The sequence below is a fragment of the Choloepus didactylus genome, chromosome 3, assembly GCF_015220235.1.
Source record: "Choloepus didactylus isolate mChoDid1 chromosome 3, mChoDid1.pri, whole genome shotgun sequence".
In the NCBI taxonomy this organism is placed as follows: domain Eukaryota; kingdom Metazoa; phylum Chordata; class Mammalia; order Pilosa; family Megalonychidae; genus Choloepus; species Choloepus didactylus.
The window spans coordinates 166,793,120-166,814,171 of NC_051309.1; the positions used below are offsets into that span (position 1 = coordinate 166,793,120).

The 21,052-nt window shown below is 43.3% G+C and overlaps 1 protein-coding gene across 1 annotated transcript in view; it reads left to right on the forward strand.

The window, feature by feature from the left end:
* MND1 (meiotic nuclear divisions 1) overlaps positions 1-21,052 on the forward strand; it is a 97,244-nt gene that overhangs the window by 68,506 nt on the left and 7,686 nt on the right. The gene's annotated exons all lie outside the window — the stretch shown is intronic.

The window sequence follows — 21,052 nt, forward strand, 5'->3', positions numbered from 1 at the left end:
TGGGGATCTGCAGAGGGTTCCCCAAAGTACTAAGTGCATGCATATGAGGAAACTATCGAAGGCTGGAGAATCAATCACCTGGAGGGATTAGGAGGGATAGTGCCAGGCACTCACATGCAGACCACAAATACTGTGTGTTTTCACCAGCCAGACTGAAAAAAACTCATAATTCGTAATGTAGTTGGGTAGAGTACTAAATAAGGTGTTTCTTCAGTAGAGGCAAATAAACCAGCCGTAGATTGAGCTCTGCCCTGTTCTCAACATTTTGAAAACTATGAAATACGTTAAAGCATCAAACTATTTCCAAGTAATTTAAATGCATCTCAAAACAAAATTCAATATTTTTAGGAATACTAAAAATATCCAGCACCCAACAAGGTAAAATCATAATATGTGCCATCCAATCATCAATTACCAGGCATTCAAGGAGGTAGGAAGCAAAAGCCATAATGAGGAGAATAATCAATCAAAATCTAATCCAGAACTGACACAGCTATTAGCATTAGCAGACAAAAACACTAAAACAGTTATAACTGTATCCCATATGTCCAAAAAGTTAGGAGTATATGTGGAAGATATAAAAGAGACCCAAATCAGACTTCTGCAGATGAAAATTGCAGTGTTTGTGGTGAAAAATATACTGGATGGAACTATAAACTCACAGATCTGAGAAACTGAACAAACCCTAAGCACAAAAACATGAAGAAAGCCATGCCAAGGCACATCAAAATCAAAGTGCTCACAAGCAGCTATAAATAGAAAATTATAAAAGTAACCAGGGAAAATAGATGCATATATAGAGGAACAAAGGTAAGAATAATAGCAGATTTCTTATCAGAAAGAATACAAACAGGATTATACTAGAGCAGTATATGAAAATTACTGAATGGACAAAAAAAACTATCAACCTAGAATCTATATCCAGGGAAAATATCTTTAAAACATAAAGACTTTTTCAGGCATGCAAAAGCTAAGTATTCATCACCAGTAGACCTGCACTGTAAGAAATGTTAAAGGAAGTCCTTCAGGTAGAAGTAAAATGATACCAGAAGGAAATACAGATCTACACAAAGGAATGAAAGGCACCAGAAATATTAACTCCATGGGTAAATATATAAGACTTTTTTCTTATTATGTAAATCTCTGTAAATGATAATTGACTGCTTACAAACAATAATAAAAATAACATAATACAGGGTTTATAACGTATAGAAGTGAAAGTCTGACAGTAGTAGAAAATGACTGGGGTAGGAGAAATGAAGTATACTGATATAAGGTTCTTATACTATCCTTGAAGTGGTATAATGACATTTGAAAGTAGATTGTGAAAAATTAATCATGTATTCTATAAGCCAGAGGTCAGCAAACTTTTTCTGTAAAAAGCCACAGAATAAGTATTTTAGGTTTTGAATGCCCTATGTTCTCTGTCACAACTACTTAACTCTACAATTATAGCACAACAGCAATCTTAGACAATGTGTAAATGAATGTGTTCCTATGAAATTTTATTTACAAACACCAGCAGTGGCCCAATTTTACCCACAAGCCATACTTTGCCCACCATTACTATAAACACCATAGCAACCTCTAAAACAAAACAAAAAGGAGATAAGAGGTTGCGGGTGACTGAGCTTGTACCTCGACTTACCAGGCCTGGGCCAGGGGACCTGATATCACCCCCTGGGGAGGGTAGTAGGTATGGGCGTTAGTGCCCTCTGCAGCCCCCCCGAGCCTGGGGAGCGAGGTCAAGGCAGCTCCCTTTTCCTCACCCAAAATGCCACTGGCAGAGGAGGCTTGCCGGAAGAAACCGCCTTTCTCCCAACCGCCCTTTCCTCACTTCCTTATCTTACCCGCACACTCCCCTGTGCCAAGGCAACTCCTGCCACCGCCAGCGCGCATGCACCGTGGCCAGAACAACTCCCGCCCGCTGCAACGGCTCCTGCGTCCTCTCAGAACCAATCCTAGCCCCTCTCCCTTCAATATTGCCATTTAAGGCTACTTCACCTCCTTTCCAGCCCTGCCCTTCTTACCAGCCGATATAACCTGTGATCACCCCTGAATAAAGCCTCTTTGGCGCATACTCCTACTGGATGAAGAGTGTCTTGTCCTTATCGCCGCCCTCCACACCTTGCACGCCTCCCGCCGAGGACCCGGCCAAGTCCTCCGCCTCGCCCTCGCCTCCGGGAAAGAGCCCCCGCCGCCGGTACCCTTTAAGCAGCCCCGAGAGCTGAGGGCTCAGCTACCGGCCGCCCCTCCCCCCAGAAGCAGTAACCCCGACCGCAACTGGTGCCCCGTGTGAGGAACGTCTCCACACAACAGTTCGGCAGGTCGCCCGCTCGCCCGGACGCCTCTCCAGCTTCCCGTTTCCTCGCCTGCAAGGTAAGGGCCGCCTCTCCTTCGCCGCTTCCGGAGCCGTGTGAGGTTCACCGCTCCGAAGCCGCTCCTCCCTTCCCCCACGCTCTCTTCGTCCTCTTGTATGCGCACTTCTATGACCCCCGTTCCTCCTAACGCTCTCCCTCTTCCCCTCCATTACTTTGCCGTGGTTCTTTGTGTCTTTGTTTCCTCATTTGGCGCCGTGTGCCTCTTTGCAACCGCCCCCCCCCGACTGCTCCCGTTGCCAAAGGGCACTGCTTTCCGCTCTCGCCATCTCCTTCGGCCTCGCGGCCACGGTTTATCTCATTCTCTCTGCTCGGTAAACAACCCCCCCTCCTCCCCCCTCAGCTATGGGTAATCGTCTATCTACGTGCCAGGCACCTCAAGTTCGTGCTTTAGCGGGTCTCCTAGACACGCATCGCTGTAAAGTGTCTGTCCGGCAGCTGCAGGTATACTGGGACCTCCTGCTGCCCTTTAACCCATGGCTCACCACTTGCCATCTTTGGGACCCTGTTACTTATGATCGTCTTATTGATCGAGTCACCAACGCCATGGAACATGAGAGCAAGCGCTTCCCTCCCGGCTTGCTCCCCACCTTGATAACCATCCGCTCCTGCCTTCAAGGCTCCCTCCCCCCTGATCGAGGCCCCGTTAAATCCAAGGAGACCCTATCGACCCAGCCAACAGATTCAGATAGCGATACTAATTCAAATCATGACTCGGACACGGAGTCCTTAGTCGAGCAGATTAACAACGCGCTCGAGGTGACTCCCAAAAAGCAAAATAACACTGCGCCACGCCAAAATGGCGAACTTCCTCCTTCTTCTTCCATCGAGGGGAGGAAATGCTCCGGCGATAACGTCAGCCCTAAGCTGGGCCGGAAACCACATACGCTTTACCCCGCCCTTCCACAGGGCGGAGCTAGTCCGCCATCTTGTGCCTTGAACCCCGCCCTTTCACAGGGCGGGGCTGATCCACCATCTTGTGTCTTAGCCACGCCCACCGCGCCGCCATCTTGCGACGCTTGGAGCCTCCCACTCCCGCCTCCCCCTTCGGCGAGCTCCCCCTCGGAGCCGCTACTGGCAGCTGCCGCCGCTCCTCCCACCCTGCCGACTAACAACCCCTGGCTGCCTTCTACACCTCAAGGCAACCCTTGGGGCAACGCTCCCCCTACCCCCACTCCCGCGCCAAGCCCTCTGCAAGCGCGTCCTCCTTTCTCTCGTGCTTTTCGCTGCTTTCCTCTTAACCTTGCCCCCACCCCACAGAAACCGTATGACTGGTATCCCATTGACTTAGATACTATCAAGCAGCTTCGCAGGGCCATCAAGGAGGACGGGTTAGGTAGCCCATATGCTTCCCAAATACTGCAGGATCTCGCCATGAACTATTGCCTCCCCCAAGACTGGGCCTCGCTTGCCCGTTCCATTCTTAACCCCGGTCAGTTTGTTGACTGGCGTGCTCACTTCCAGGCGGAAGCAGCTAAGCAAAGTGAGCAAGACTCAGCCCTTGGAGTCTATCATCCCCCCGAAGCCTATTTGGGCACTGGAGCGTTTCTAAGTGCGTCTGCTTATATTAATGTCCCTGCTACCTTCTGGACTGTCCTCAGAGGCATCGCCTTACGCGCGTTTGCCAATTGCTCTGCCCGTCGACCTGACAAATTTACCAAGCTCCTCCAGGAGCCAAACGAACCTTTTGCCACCTTCGTTTCCAGGGTTGAAGAAGCCTGTGCTAGAAAAGTTACCGACCCCCAAGCCCAGTTAGCGCTCACCCGCGAACTCATTCTAGAAGGGGCTAACCCCCCCTGTAAGCAAGCCATTCTCCCCTTGCGGGAAAAAAGGATAGATGACTGGGTTCTCGCCTGCAGCGCCTTTGATCCAGCTGCCACGTCCCTAGCCCAGGCTGTCTCTGGCGCCGTCACTGCCGCCTTAGCCGCCACCACCGGCTGCTTTAAATGCGGGCAAAGCGGTCATTTTGCCAGGGAATGCCCCAATACGGAGGTCAAATGCCCGCCTCCCATGCAACGCAATGGGCGCCCCCCTCCCACTCCATGCCCGCGCTGCCAACGTGGTTATCACTGGGCGCGCGATTGCAAAAGCAGCCACAGAGACCTTAATGAGAAAGATTTAAAAAAATTCTGCTATCCCTGGTGCCCTGGCGGTAGTCAACACCAAAGCACTGAGCAGGCTTTAAACTCCAAGCGGGGCAAGCCTCAGCCCCGCCCCTAAGAGGCAGCATGCCGGCCGGTTCCAATAAAACTAATCAATGCTCCAACAATAAAACACTTCTCTGGACAGTCCCCCTCACTCCAGAAAAACCTACTCGTAAGTTAAAAATAGAGGGGCAATGGTACACAGGCACGCTCGATTCAGGGGCAGAAGTCTCTTGCATGCCCGCTCAGTATGCCACCATGTGCATGGTTCTTGATGGTCCCTCGGTAGTGGGAGCCACTGGTACCTCTACTTCTCTTCAGGCCATAAGACCCATTAAGTGGGAGGATGGAGAAGGCCACTCAGGTACCTTCCGCCCGTTATTTCTACACACCATAGACCAAATTTTATGGGGCCGTGACATCCTCGCCGCCTCTGGGGCAGTGCTTACCACGCAGCCCCCCCAATAATGTGCGCCACTGCTCGTTTAACACCTCCAGCGCCCGTTCCTCTGCAGTGGGATACTGAGGAACCTATATGGGTGGAGCAGTGGCCCCTTCCCACGCATAAATTGGTAGTACTCCAAGCCCTCGTACAAGAACAATTGAATGCTGGCCACATAGAACCTTCTACTAGTCCCAATAATTCGCCAGTATTTGTTATTCATAAAAAAACCACAGGGAAATTTAGGCTCCTCAATGATCTGCGGGAAATCAATAAGCATATTCTTCCCATGGGTTCCCCGCAGCCTGGCCTTCCCCATCCGGTAGCCATCCCGGCTCACTATCACGTAGCCATCATTGACATCAAAGACTGTTTCTTTTCCATCCCGCTACATGAGCGAGACCGCCCGCGCTTTGCCTTTACAGTTCCCGTCCCCAATCACGCAGGCGCGGCTAATAGGTACCAATGGAAAGTCCTCCCTCAAGGGATGCGTAACAGTCCGGCCATCTGCCAGATGTATGTTAATCACGCAGTGGCCCCCCTGCGAAAGCGGGCCATGCTCATCCATTACATGGATGACATCTTAGTGGCCTCTGAAGACGCCGAGACGCTTCCTCTAATCCTCAAAGACCTCACCACTAATTTAGCTGACCTCGGCCTTACGATTCAACTCGATAAAGTTCAAATTGTGCCACCATTAGCCTTCTTAGGGTTTAGTATTGATAAAACCATTGCTCCGTCCGCTCCCCAGCTGGACATACCAGACCGGGTCACTATCACTGAGCTTCAACAGCTCTGCGGTCAAATCAATTGGCTCCGCTCTGCGTTGCCGATCACCACAGCGCAGCTACAACCACTCTTTATGCTGCTGAGTGTCCCTGAAGCCCCGCCGCTAGCAATCTCCCGGCGCATTAAGCTCACCCAAGAGGCAAAAGAAGCCATTGCCGCAATTAACAAGGCACTCGCTGCCTGCTGTCTCAACAGGTTCAGCACTAAAGAGGGCAATCTTATAGCACTCATCCTCCCTACGCCCGGCACACCTATGGGCTGCCTGTGGCAGGAAGGCCCTCTACTTTGGGCGCATCCCGCTAAAAGTCGACTTAGGAAAATTTGCCCTGCAGTGCGGCTCTGGATCAGCCTAGCTTCAGATCTAGTTACCTTGGCTGTTCATGTATTCGGAGAGCCGCCAGAAAAAATTGTTTGGCCCCTAGACACAGGCCAAACCCGCCTGCTTATACGTGACAACCCGGACATGCAAATCCTTTTAGAAGGATTTCAGGGGGAATTCAGCTGCCACTATCCTAGCCATCGGCTGTTACAAGGACTCGCCAAGCTTCCCTTCCGCAGCCCCTTCCATCCTTTCCCCTCCTCTGCACCCATCCCGGGTGCCACTACCGTCTTTACTGACGCCTCCAAAACCCGTTTCGCCTTCCTCTCTTATTCGCAGGACCATCCAGAACCCCGCCTATTCAGTTATGTCAACCTTCATTCGGTCCAAGTGGGGGAAATTCTGGCACTGTCATACGCACTAAACGCCCACTGCAACCACCCAGTAAACATTTTCACTGACAGTCTCTACACTTATCAGGTCTGCCGAGTCCTTGCATTTTCCACCTTTTTCCCTGGGAACTCGGCCATCGATAAAGCACTTTCTAACCTCAGAAGCATCTTAGAGCATAGACAGGATCCTTGGTTCGTTAGCCACATTCGTAGTCACTCAGGCCTTCCGGGGCCCTTGGCTAATGGCAACAGTATAGTAGACCAAGCGGTCTCAGCTCAGACTACCCAAGCTATGCTAACTCACACAGCGGCCCCTCCGGGGGACGCTGTTAACCAGGCCAAGTTATTGCATTCCAGGTTTCACTTTTCGGCTACGTCGTTACATCATCTATGTGACCTCCCCTTAAATACCTGTAAACATCTTGTCCGCAATTGTACAACTTGTGCGCCCTTTGCGCCACTTGGCCCCTTACAACCTCAAGGAGTCAACCCACGAGGCTTAAAACCAAATTCTAGATGGCAAATGGATGTAACTCATGTTCCGTCCTTTGGGCGCCTCAAGTATGTACATGTAATGATTGACACCTTTTCAGCTATGTGTTATGCGGTCCCCCTCGTCGGAGAAACGGCCAAATACTGTATCAAAGCCCTGAGACAAGGAATTCTCTTCATGGGAGTCCCCTGGGACCTAAAAACGGACAATGGGCCTGCCTATCGCAGTGCCTCTTTTGCGGCTTTTCTTCAGTTATATAACATCACCCATCATTTCAGCATCCCCTATAATCCACAGGGGCAAGCCATTGTAGAAGCAGTCCATCGCCGCTTAAAAATACAAATTGAAAAAGAAAGGGCAATGCTCCCCCAGGCAACTCCAGGGGACCTTGTTATAGCAGCCCTTATTCACCTTAATCTACTCACATTCAATAAGGAAGGGCTTTCGCCCCTACATAGACATTGGGGGCCCTCGTATAGGCCCACCCAGGCCCCGATGGTTTACTGGAAGGACCCGGAGAATAATACCTGGAAAGGTCCCTCCCCACTTCTCGCCCAGGGGCGCGGGTTTGCTTGTGTTTTCCCAGATGATGCAGCACAACCAATATGGATCCCAGGAAGGGCAATCCGGCCCGCCACCAGCAACCACGCGTCCAACGAGACGGGAACGCCGTCGTCTCCGCAGCCTGGTGCACCAGATGACAACAGTACACCTGGGCCTAGACCCCAGTCCGAGCAGAGCGCAGCAGCGGCGAGAAATTAGAGAAATTATACGCCTCTATAAACAGGCAAAAACCAATGTCATACACCCTCTCAACCCTCACCCAAGCATAACCTCCCTTCTAATGGTCATGTTAGTTCTTGCCTCTTCTACCCAGGGCGATCCCCACCAGCCTTGGAAGTGGACCCTTGCGCGTTGGAAAGACTCCACAATAATTTTTTCCAACACCACAGCGGGATCTCCCTCCTTCGTCTTTTATGCCATTGATCTGTTTGTCCCTCCTAATCCAAAACCTCCTGGTTATCCAGGCAGCCTAAATATTCAGGATTATTATATGTGTCCAGCTTCAAATCCTGGAAAATCATACTGCAAATCCCCAACAAACTATTACTGCCCGTACTGGGGGTGTGAAACATTAGCCACTGGCTGGAAACCTTCTGTCCCTGACAAATTTCTAAACCTCGCAGTAATCCCGTATACTTGCCAAAATTCAGGCTATCGCTATTTCAACAGGTACCTTTGTCCTAAAAAACTAATGCTCACCATACAAAACCCTGCCGATACGTCTTGGCTCTTGGGTAAAACTTGGGGCTTCCGAATTTGGCTATCGGGGTTCGATCGGGGAACCCTTATATTCATAAGAAAGGAGGCTATAAACCAACCAAAGAAAAATACTGTTATAAAAAGGCCCTTTAATATTGGTCCCAACAGAGTCATTAACCCTCTTTTTCCACAGCCCTCCAGCCGCACCTTAGCTCCGACTAAACGCACTTCAACTACATCTCAAACCCCACCACCCCAGCTTCCTCTGCCCCCTTCTCGTTATTCCTCTCCCCTCCTCAGCCTCATCCAAGCCGCCTTTACCTCAGTGAACTCCTCCAACCCCAATTTTACCTCATCCTGCTGGCTCTGCCTCTCTACCTCTTCCTCACTGTACGAGCCCGTTGCCTCCAACCTCTCCTTTTCAGAAAGCACAGAAAACAGCCCCTTAGAATGCAATTGGAATACCTCTGCCGTCCCCCTGACCTTTCATTCAGTCTCCTATACGGGAAAGTGCGTCCGCCCTCGCTCCAGTAACTCTCCCGACCTCACTGCCTGTGCCAGCTACTCATCTCCCAGCAGCTCAGCAAAATTTCTCATTCCTCATAACTCCTCCCAATGGCTCTGCTCCTCTACAGGACTTACCCCCTGTCTCAGCACGAATATCATCAGTGAATATAAAGAAACTTGCCTCCTAATTGTCCTTATCCCTAGGGTCTTATACCACAGCGAAGAAGACTTCTTCCTCCGTCTGGAAAGAACTGCAGCTCCTGCCCTTCTGCAAAAGCGAGAGCCCATCACCGCCCTCACAATTGCCTCCCTCCTAGGTCTTGCCGGCATTGGCACCGGAATCGCTGCACTAGCCAGTCAAGGCTCCGCCCTAACTCACCTCAGGGCGGCTGTTGACGAGGACATTCGTCACTTACAAAACGCTATTTACCATCTAAAAAATTCTGTCAATTCCCTCTCTGAGGTAGTGCTCCAAAACCGCCGAGGTCTTGACCTTCTCCTCCTCAAAGAAGGAGGCCTCTGCGCCGCCCTAGGAGAAGAGTGCTGTGTATATGCCAATTCCACAGGTCTCGTCGAGGACAGCCTGAAAAGGGTCCGAGAGGGACTGGAAAAGCGCAAAAGAGATCGTGAAGCCACCAGTTATTGGTCCAGTTTTTTCACTCCCATCCTCCCATTCATCCTTCCTTTTCTTGGCCCCTTATTAATAATTATTCTAGCTCTCATCTTAGGACCCTGCCTCATCCGCAAAATTGTCCAGCTTGTAAGAAAACAAACGGATGCCATTTTTTCCTCATTCGTGCAAATCCAGTATCAGCGACTCGCCACCTCTAACGCCCCCCACTCCAAGATGACAGCCAACCCTCCGCGACCTCAACGCCACCGGTCAACCCGCCGACCGCGAGGCCCTTCTCAATCACCTGAACATCGCTCTCACCTCGAGTTCCAGCTTCTCTGAACCCCTGAACTTTAAACCCCTCACCTTCGCCCAGCCTGCTGCAGCGAAGCCCTTGTCAAGCGCCCGGGCACCACACCAACACTGAGCTCCAGCCTCGCTGAGCCACCGTCAACCCCTTTTTCCCTTCCCTAACCTCCCCCTTCCCTCACCCTTAGCGGACCTCTCCGGTAAAGCCTCTTCCTCTAATTAGAAAAGAAAGGGGAATTGCGGGTGACTGAGCTTGTACCTCGACTTACCAGGCCTGGGCCAGGGGACCTGATATCACCCCCTGGGGAGGGTAGTAGGTACGGGCGTTAGTGCCCTCTGCAGCCCCCCCGAGCCTGGGGAGCGAGGTCAAGGCAGCTCCCTTTTCCTCACCCAAAATGCCACTGGCAGAGGAGGCTTGCCGGAAGAAACCGCCTTTCTCCCAACCGCCCTTTCCTCACTTCCTTATCTTACCCGCACACTCCCCTGTGCCAAGGCAACTCCTGCCACCGCCAGCGCGCATGCACCGTGGCCAGAACAACTCCCGCCCGCTGCAACGGCTCCTGCGTCCTCTCAGAACCAATCCTAGCCCCTCTCCCTTCAATATTGCCATTTAAGGCTACTTCACCTCCTTTCCAGCCCTGCCCTTCTTACCAGCCGATATAACCTGTGATCACCCCTGAATAAAGCCTCTTTGGCGCATACTCCTACTGGATGAAGAGTGTCTTGTCCTTATCGCCGCCCTCCACACCTTGCACGCCTCCCGCCGAGGACCCGGCCAAGTCCTCCGCCTCGCCCTCGCCTCCGGGAAAGAGCCCCCGCCGCCGGTACCCTTTAAGCAGCCCCGAGAGCTGAGGGCTCAGCTACCGGCCGCCACTCCCCCTAGAAGCAGTAACCGCGACCGCAAGAGGTCATCGTAAACAATATTAAATCCAAAAGAAGGCAGTAAAAGAATAAAAGGGGGACAGAGAATAGATGGGACAAATAGAAAATAAAGAGTAGAATGGTAGACTTAAACTGAGCCATCTGAATTAATCACATTAAAAATAAATGGCCTAAATATCCCAATTAAAAGAAAAAGATTGTCAGATTGGATAAAGAAGCAAGACCCAACTATATGCTGTCTACAAGTAGCACACTAGAAATATAAAGACACAAAAAGTTAAAAGTAAATGGGAAATGATATATTAACATTAGTGAAAAAAAAGCCGGAATAGATGTGCTGATATCAAAGTAGATATCAAAGCAAAATTATTACCAGTGATAAAGTATGTCATTTCATAACGATAAAGCGGTCAATTTATAAAAAGATTTAACAGGTCTAGACATTTATGCACCTAATAACAGAGCTTCAAAGTACATGAAATAAAAACTAATAAAACTGTAAGAATAAATAAACAAATCAAGAATATAGTCAGAAATTTTAATGCCTTTCTTTCTTAAAGATTGATAGAACAAGTAGAAAGAAAACCAACATGCTGTAGTAGAAATCAACAACTCTATCACATTGACCTAATTGGCATTTTTTAAACTCTCTACCCAACAAGAGCCAAATATACATTCTGGTTTATAAATCAAATTCCAATCGATTTTATAGTATTTAAATCATAAAAAGTCTGTTGTATGACTACAATGGAATTAGAAATAAAAAAGAGAAAGATAACTGGAAAACCCATAAATATTTGGAAACAGTAGCACACTTCTTCAAATAATCCATGGTTAAAAGAAGTCAAAAAAAGAAATTAGAAAGTATTTTGAACAGACTGAAAATAGAAACAACACATAAGATTTGCAGGATGCCACTAAAGCAGGACCTAAGGGAAGTTTTATAACACATGCCTGTATTAGAAAAGAAGAAGTCTCAAATTAATAACTTCAGCTTTTATGCTGAGAAACTGGTGTGGGGGTGGTGAATTAAACTCAAAAAAATAAGCAGAAAAAAGGAAATAATAAAGATCAAAACATAAATCAAAGAAATAGAAAACAGAGAAACAACAGAGAAAATCAGTGTCTTTTCTACCACTCCCTTTCTCTTTCACTGAATTATACTATCTTAGCACTGAGCTAGAAGTGCTCTTCGAGGTTATCCAGTCCAGCCCACCTCCTGACGCACAAATCTTCATTGTACCTCCAGTTATACATTGCCTCTCCTTGATCTTTTGTTTGAATCCTCCTTTTAGGTTTCTATGTTAACTCTAAGGTAGCTTTCTCCTGATGATATCATGTCACTTAAAACCTTCTCTGAAGAAGATCAATTTCACCATTCCTTAGAACTCGGTGAATCAGACAGAGAACCCTTCCTCCATTACTGCTTTCAGTGTTCTGCTGTGAACACTTCATTACCTGATGTGTTCTGAAATATTTGTCATAATCTCATATAACGCCTCTCCTCTCTTATAAGCCTTTCATTAATATGGATTCGTGGTTTCTTAGTCTCTTTATTAACGATAATTTTCATTACAGCTCTCTCTCAGCCTGGCCATATCTTAAATCTTATCAGGGACCCCAAGATCTCAAGCTTTGAAACAAACCTCTCTGACCACAGCCTTTTAGTTATCTATCTCACTCCCATGCTTCTCTTTAACCTCTACTTTGTCTTTATATATCCAATAGTCACTTAAGAATTCCTTTTCTATAAATCTATCACTCACCTCCATTCTGGAATTTTTTGCCTCCCCACCCAACCTGTTACAGCCTCCCAACCATGTCTGAAATATTGTTATTCTACTTTTCCATGGTTCTACATTTTTAGTTGTATATGTTTTATTATTTCATTGTACATTCATGTTGTAAGCTGTTTCAAAATCTTTTGGAATCTAGGCAGGCAATAAATAAATTAAAACAAACAAATATTTAAATAGTAAATTCCAGTGATGTCATTATTACTGAATTTAGAGAGCTTTTTAAAGCTTTAACCGCCTCAATTTCTGCAAGAGTTAGCAACTGTCTCCTTCTTAAAACTATCTTCTTTTGGTATCTGTACCATTGATCTAATTTCCTATTACTTTGACCATTCAGTCGTCTTGGGCTTTTTTGCTGGCTGCCTTTTCTCCCTAATACAGATATTCATCAAGGTTCTGACCTTAAACTTCCCTTTCTCTTCAATGGCAATGACTAGTGGCAAGGATCACAGATTATAGGAGTGCTTAGGAAGTAGAATCAATAATACTAAATGGCCATTTGGACAGAGAAACAGGGAAGATTCTAGGTTGACGCAAAGATTTCTTAATTAGGTATAGAGCATATTTATGAGAGAAGAGACTGATCTTGAGATGCCTATGGGAAATAAAAGTAGTAGTCTCTTGCAAGAATACAGAAGTCTGATTTAAGAAAACTTGTAGATAAAGTATGATGGGAAGAATTATAATTCTGAGAGAAGAGTTTCCAAAAAATCTCTGAAAGAGAGAATTACAAGGAAGAGAATGGTCAGGGTTGTCACCATACTGCAGAGAAGTTAAGTAAGGAAAGGGCTGAGAAGTAGCTGCAAGATTTGACAGAATGTGAATAGTGAATTAGTGTAGTTTCAGTGTGATGATGAGTATTGATGCCACGTTGTTAATGGGAGGTGAAGAAGTGAGTATAGCTATTGTAGATTTCTTCTTCAAGAAATGTAGCTCTTAAAGGAGGGAGAAGAGTGGTAGGGAGAAATACAAGTTTGAGTGACTTTTTATACGTTGTTGTTTTTTTAATTTGAGCATATTTTTAGGCTAACAAGGAATCGTTATTAACAAAGGGATTGAAGAAGTAGGGAGCAGGACCCCAGAGGACACTTTAAGGGAAGAGGATCAAATACAATTTAAGGGATTAGACCTGGGTGGTAGATAGGGCAGGTAAGGATTTATAGAACTGTGGAGTGGGGTTTTAAAAGCTGAAGAAATAATTAGTGGCCTCTTTTTTGGTGAGTAAAATGAATGGGAGAGCCATCTTTTGAGAAACAGGGTAGCAGAGGTTATAAGAGACTTGGGCACGAATGAAATTAATTTTCAGTAAACCCTGTATTCTTTCTGGTCATTGAGATTCTTTACTCTTATACCTGGTAGAAAGTTTTGCCACCTCTGGGGAATGTGAATATTTGAGAACTATAAAAGAACTTTAAGGACAGAAAGACATGAGAAATTTTAGCTGGCTAGTTAGTAGCAAGATTTCATTTCTGGGCCACATTATAGCATTACCATAGTTTTAATTAGATATAAAATAGTTGACTACTTGGGGAATAGTACTTGCTTCCGATGGAGTACTATGGGTTATAATCTGATCATAATGGGAATAATGACTGTGATTGAGAGAAAGCTATTTATTGGGCTTCAATGGATCACAAAATTGGGTGCCTGTATTCTCTTCACAACTACCTTCAGTAAACAAATGAGGTACAGTTTATCTTGGTGGTCTAGATTGGACTGTCCAGTATAGTAGCTACTAGCCACATGTAGCTATTTAACTTTAAATGTATTAAAATTAAAAATTCAGTTCGTCAGTCGCACTAGCCACATTTCAAGTGTTCAATGGCCGCATGTGGCTAGCAGCTACCATTTTGAACAGTGTAGATATAGAACATTCCCATCACTGCAGAAAGTCCTATTAGACAGTCCTGGTAGGAATGCATTGGTTTTGGTCTCTTCTTACATATAGTTAATGATGTTTAATTTTGTTTATATTAGTCTGCTAAACCAATTTATTATTTTTAATTTATCATTAGAAAATATACTTAATAGTTGTAAAAGCATCTTTATAATTTAAAACATTAGAGGGAAAAATCAGATTAGATTATTGCAAGACTGAAACTCACGAGGGTTGCAGACTCAGTTGCCTTCAGGGGTCAGGCAGACACATGAATGAGTGAAGCTTCTGAGTGTGAGAATAGGGAGAACCAAGAGCATTCAGATTTCTTAAATTATGCAAAACTGGTTTGTGAGCCACCATTTTGTACCTTCTACTCACTCTAAAACCCCCTTTCCCCAATAAAATTGTTTTTAAAATGTGCTTTTTGATAGTGAGGAGTTTCATAGGATTTCAGCTATCAAAGCAGATTATACTAGATTAAAGAATTAGGAGTTTCAAAAATTAACTTTAATAGGATTCATTTCTTAATAGCTTTACTGTAGCACCCATATTAAAAACAATCAGCCTAATCTTGAATTTGCCATTGGCTTATTTTGGAATGCAATTTATCTGCTGGTAAAAGCCATAATCCTTATGTTCATGTAGATATGGCTATATGTTATCTGTTACCTATTTCTCAATACTGCCTGCAGGAAATACTTATGTTTCATCATGCTGGTTGAATTATTAATATCATTAAGCAAGTACTAACAAGATTAATTGTACATATCCAAAAAGTGAGACATAAAGGCAATAATTTAATTTTTTTATAATTTAATTTAGCTACTCTGTTACTTGAATGAGACCAGGTAAAACAAATTATAGAAGAAATTAAATTCCCATAAAAAATACTTCAGAGTCTTAGAAATTAAGAAATTTTCTTACAAAGACCTGCCAGAATGTCAGTGAAAACGGCAGAGTAAGTACCTCTGAAAATATGCCCCTCCATAAAAGCAGCAACAAAACATCCCCAGAAATTGTCACAATCAACTTTTTCAGAACTCTGGAAATTAACCAAAAGTTTACAGCAGTTCACAGAGTGTTTGTTCAAGAATGTTGAATAGGAACAATAAGGTCTGCGATGTTTTACCTTGTCCTAGCTCGAATCCCCTCTCTCCAACTTAATGGTAAACTTGAAAATAACAGCCCACATTCCTGGTACCAGAGGAAGCAGAACAGGGCTGAGTTCTTTCAAAGCCTTTTTCCCAAAGAATTGTCATTATTGGTGTCCATGGAAGACATGAATACAAAGACTTTTATTTATTTGTCCAGTGTTAAAAGCCTCTACCCAGGGCACATTTGTCTAAAACAGTTACAGGTAAGAGTATTAACTTCACTGCTCCCTAAGACAATGGATAGCAGTTTGGGCAAACAGCAGCTTTAAAGGAGAAGCTGAACAATGAGATGGCCATAGGGCCTTTGAAAACCTCTAACATTTTCTTGGGAATCTAGAAGACCACTCACATGCATAGGACTCTGACATGCATGCCAGGAACCCCCTGAGAAGGTCCAAAGCTCCCACCTTTGACTGACTTTGATACTCTATGCAAGCAGGAAGTGAAGGCTAGTGTAAAGTTGTAATCTGTGTGTTGAAGGCGTGGTCCAAAACACACACAGAGCAAAGACTAGGAGGTGTTTAAGGAAATCTCTGTATAATCATTAACAGCTAACCATTTATTTAACTGAGTAAAGATTTCAATGCCACATGCAACAAATAATGCAGACTTAACAGAAATGGTTCAGAAAAATTCCTAATCGGACAGCAACCACTTCAACAAGTAGCAGCAACAGCAAACCCAGGGGAGGAGAATCTGATATTATATTATTTTAAATGTCCAGTTTTAAAATAAAACATTAAAGGAAAGAAGAAATTAGTAGATCTGTACCTGAGGAAGCCCAGACTTTGGAGTTACTTAGACAAAACTTTATTTTATATATGCTCTGTCAGCTGAAGGAAAGCATGTCTAAAGAACTAAAGGAACTATAAGGATGATATCTCATCAAATAGAGAACACCAGTAAAGAATTGTACACTGAAAACCATAAAACATTTTGAAAGAAATTAAGGAAGGCCTAAATAAATGGAAAGGTATCTGTTCCAGTTTGCTCAAGCTGCCGTTATGCAAAATACCAGAAATGGATTGGCTTTTATAAAGGGGATTTATTAGGTTACAAATTTACAGTTCTAAGGCCATAAAAATGTCCAAACTAAGGCATCAACAAGAGGATACCTTCATTGAAGAAAGGCCAATGGCATTCAGAACACCTCTGTCATCTGGGAAGGCACATGGCTGGCATTTGCTGGTCCTTTGCTCCTGGGCTCTGGTTTCAAAATGGCTTTCTCCAAAATGTCTCTGGGCTTCTATCTCTCTTAACTATTCTCAGCTCTCTGCCTGGTTCTTCCGGGGCATTTCTCTCTAAGCATCTGGGAGTCCTCTCTTAGCTTCTCCAGGACAAACTCTGGGCTTCATCTCTTAGCATAGCATGTCAGTGTCCTTCTGTCTGCATCTCCCAGCATCTCCAAGCATCTAGGTCTGTGTCAGCTCTTAGCTTCTCCCAGGGGCAAACATATCTTAGCTTCTCTCCAAAATGTCTCTCTCAGCTTCTCTGAGCTCCTTCTCTCTGTGAGCTCTCTTTCAGGACTCCAGTGATCTAATTAAGACCCACCCAGAATGGGCATGGTCACATCTCATTGGGAATGATCTAAATCACTTTTGATTTCACCTATAGTTGGGTGGTTCACATCTCCATGGAAACAATCTAATCAAAAGGTCCCATCCTAATCAAAAAACTAATAAGTCTGCCTCCGCAAGATTACATTAAAGAACATGGCTTTTGTGGGAGCATAACAGATTCAAACAAGCACAGCATCCCATGTTCATGGATTGGAAGATTTAATATTGTTAAGATGGAAACACTCCCCAAATTGATCTACAGATTCAGTGGAATCCTCTCAAAAATCCAGCTGCCTTTTTTGTAGAAATTGACAACCTGATCTTAAAATTCATATGGAAATGCAAGCAACCAAGAATAGCCAAAACAATCTTGAAAAAAACAGCATTGGAGAACTCACACTTCTTGATTTCAAAACTTACTACAAAGGTATAGTAATCAAGACAGTGTAGTACTGGCAAAGCAATAGAGTCCAGAAATAAATCCAACTGATTTTCAACAAGTTTGCTCAAACCATTCAATCAAGAAAGAATATTCTTTTCTCTAGTACTGGGCACAACTGGCTAGACACTTGCAAATAAGTGAATCTACACCCCTACCTCACACCACATACAAAAATGAACTCAAATGGATCAAAAACTAAATATATAAGCTAAAACTATAAAACTTTTAGGAAAAAAGTAGGTGTAAATCTATGTGAACTTGGATTAGGCAACAGTTTCTTAGATATGACAGCAAAATACAAGCAACCAAATTAATAGATAAACTGGGCTCTATAAAAACTAAAAACTTTTATGTATCACTGTACAATATCAAGAAAGTGTGAAGAAAACTGAAAGAATGGGAGAAAAATCATATATCTGATAAAGGTGTAGTATCCAAAATATATAAAAAAACTCTTAAAACTCACCAATTTAAAAAAAAAATCAAGTTTTTAAAATAGATAACAGATTTGAATAGAAATTTCTTCAAAGATGTAAAACTGGCCAAAAAGTGCTGATAAGACTGCTCAACATCATTAGGCCTTAGAGAAATGCAAATCAAAACCACAGTGAGATACCATTCATACCCACAGGCATGACTATAATTTTTTTAATGGAAAATAAAAGTTTTGGTGAAGATGTGGAGAAATTAGGACCCTCTTCCTTTGCTGATGGGATTGTATAATGACTCCCTTGTTTTGCCAGTACCACTGTCTTGATTACTGTACTTTTGTAATAACTTTTGAAATCAAGAAGTGTGAGTTCTCCAGTGCTGTTCTTTTTCAACATTGTTTTGGCTATTCTTGGTTGCATTTCCTTATGAAAACAGTTTGTTAGTTCCTCAAAATGTTAAATATAGAGTTACTATATGATCCAGCAATTCCATTCCTAGGTCTATACCCAAGAGAAGTGAGCACACATGTCCACACAAAAACTTGAACGTGAATATTCGTAGTGGCATTATTTTTTAATGCAATTTTATTGAAATAGATTCACATACCATACAATCATCCAAAGTGTACAATCAGTTGTTCACAATATCATCATATAGTTGTGTGTTCATCACAATTTTTGAAATTTTTCATTACTCAGAATAAAAATAAGAATAAAAATAAAAGTAAAAAAGAACACCCCAAAATATTATACCTCTCCTCCCCCCCATTATTCATTTACTTTTTATCCCCATTTTTCTACTCATGTGTCCGTACATTGGCTAAAGGGAGTATAAGCCACAAGGTATTCACAATCACATGATCACATCGTGTAAGCAATATAGTTACACAGTTGTCTTCAAGAATCAAGGATACTGGGTTGCAGTTCAACAGTTTTAGGTATTTCCTTCTACATAGCAGCATTATTCATATTAGCCAAGAAGTGAAAACAACTCAAATGCCCATCAAATAATGAATGGATATGCAAAATGTGGTGTATCCATACAATGGAATATTATTCAGCCATAAAAAGAATGAAATACTGATACATACTACAACATGGATAAACCTTGAAAAACATGATAAATGAGAAAAGGCAGACACAAAAAATTACATATCACATTTGTGTCTTGGTTAGCCCTAGCTGTTATTACAAATATCACACAATGGGTTGGTTTAAACAGTGGGAATTTACTGGCTTACGGTTTTGAGGCTAGAAGATCCCAAGATACAGATATCTGCAATGCTTGCTTTCTCCATGAAGACTGTAGCATCCTGGCGCTGGCTGTGGGCAATCCTTGGGGTTCCTTGGCTCTTCCATCACATGGCAATGTTGTCTCCTTTCTCTTCTGGGTTCCTGCTGACTTCCAGCTTCTTCCTGTGGCCATCTCTGATCCCAGCTTCCAGTAACCTGCATCAAAGCCCACCCTGCTTTTAATTGGTCACACCTTAACTTTAAACCTTAACCCTAAGATAGCATTTTCAAAGGTCCTATTTACACAGGGTTCACCCCTATAGCGATGCAGATTATGATTAAGAATATGTCTGTGTTGAGGTATATAATTCATTCTATCACAGTATGATTCCATTTATATGAAACATCCAGAATAAGCACATCCTTAGAGACAGAAAATAGATTAGTGGTTGGCAGGAGCTGGCAGGAGGAGAGAATAGAGAGTGATTACCAATAAGTGTCTTTTTGGGGTGATGAAAATATTCTGATATTAGATAGTGGTGATGGTTGTACAACCTTGCAAATATACTAGAAACCACTGAATTGTACACTTTAGTATGGTGAATTTTATGTTATGTGAATTTTATTTCAATTTAAAAAGTGATTGTTGCTTTTGTTTGTGGCTGTATTAGTAACTTAAAATTATGTGCTTTGTAGATTAACTTGAAAGACATAATATAGGTACATTTAATAGCAAGATATATAACTAAATACAAAGCAAGTATTTTCTTCTACAGGGCTACTTTATGTACTTAACCATTAATTTTTTTCTTAATGGTCAGGTTTATTGAGTTCTAATATATTTACAATAAATTTCTTACCATTAAATTAAAAAAAAATAACCTTTTATTTTGAAATAATTTCAAACTTACAGGACAATTGCAAAAATGATACAAATCCCATACAGAGAACTCCAACATACCCTCCATCCAGAAACTCAGATCCACCCACTTTTAATGGTTTACCACATTTGCTGTATCACCTATCTTTCTATTTTCTAAACATTTGACAGTAGGGTGTATGCATCATGCTCCTTGAACACTTATATATTACCATGTACATTTCCTAAGAACAAGATAATCATTTATGTAACCACTTTAAATACAGTTATCAAATTCAAGAAATTTAACACCGATACAAAGTTTTCAGTCTGTACTCCATTTTTCTCATATGTCCCGATAATGCCCTATTGGGCATTTTCTCCTCCATTATTAGATCCAGTCCAGGGTCATACATTGCCTTTAGTTGTTACTGTGTCTTTTCTCTCTCTCTCTTTCCCTCCCACCTTTAACTGTGGAAACATATATACAATTTGAACTTTCCCATCTCAGTCACTCCCATGCATACAATTCCATGGGATTAATATCCCTCTGAATACCATCTGTTACCAGAACTTTCCCATCAAACCAAATAGAAACCCTGTACCTACTAGGCATGAACTCTCCGTTCTCGAACCCTGCTCTGATAATCTATACTTTTGGTTAAAATTTGATTATATTGGTTAAAATTTTAAATTATTTTGTTCTCTTTTGGTGTGGTAAATTATTCGAGAGACCCATCTCATTTTTTTTTTTTTTTTTTACTTTTTATTTTGAAATAAATTCAAACTTACAGGACAGTTGCAAAAATAATATAAACCCCATACACAGAACTCCAGCCTACCGCAATCCCCCTCCACCGATACCCAGATCTACCAACTTTAATATTTTGTCACTTTACCATTTCTTTCTTTTCCTCCCTCCCTCCCTATCTATCATCCATCATCTATTGCTCTGTCTTCTGAACATATGAGAGCAAGTTGCACACATCCTTGAACAAATAATATAATTCACATATACATTTCCTATGAACAAGAATATTCATTTATGTGAATAAAGGAACATAGTTTATGTGTCCTACTGAAGTTAAGTTAGTAGCAAAGAAAACAAGATTGTTATAGATTTAGGATGTTAAATTTAAGCCCCACTTAATGATTACATTAAGTGTAG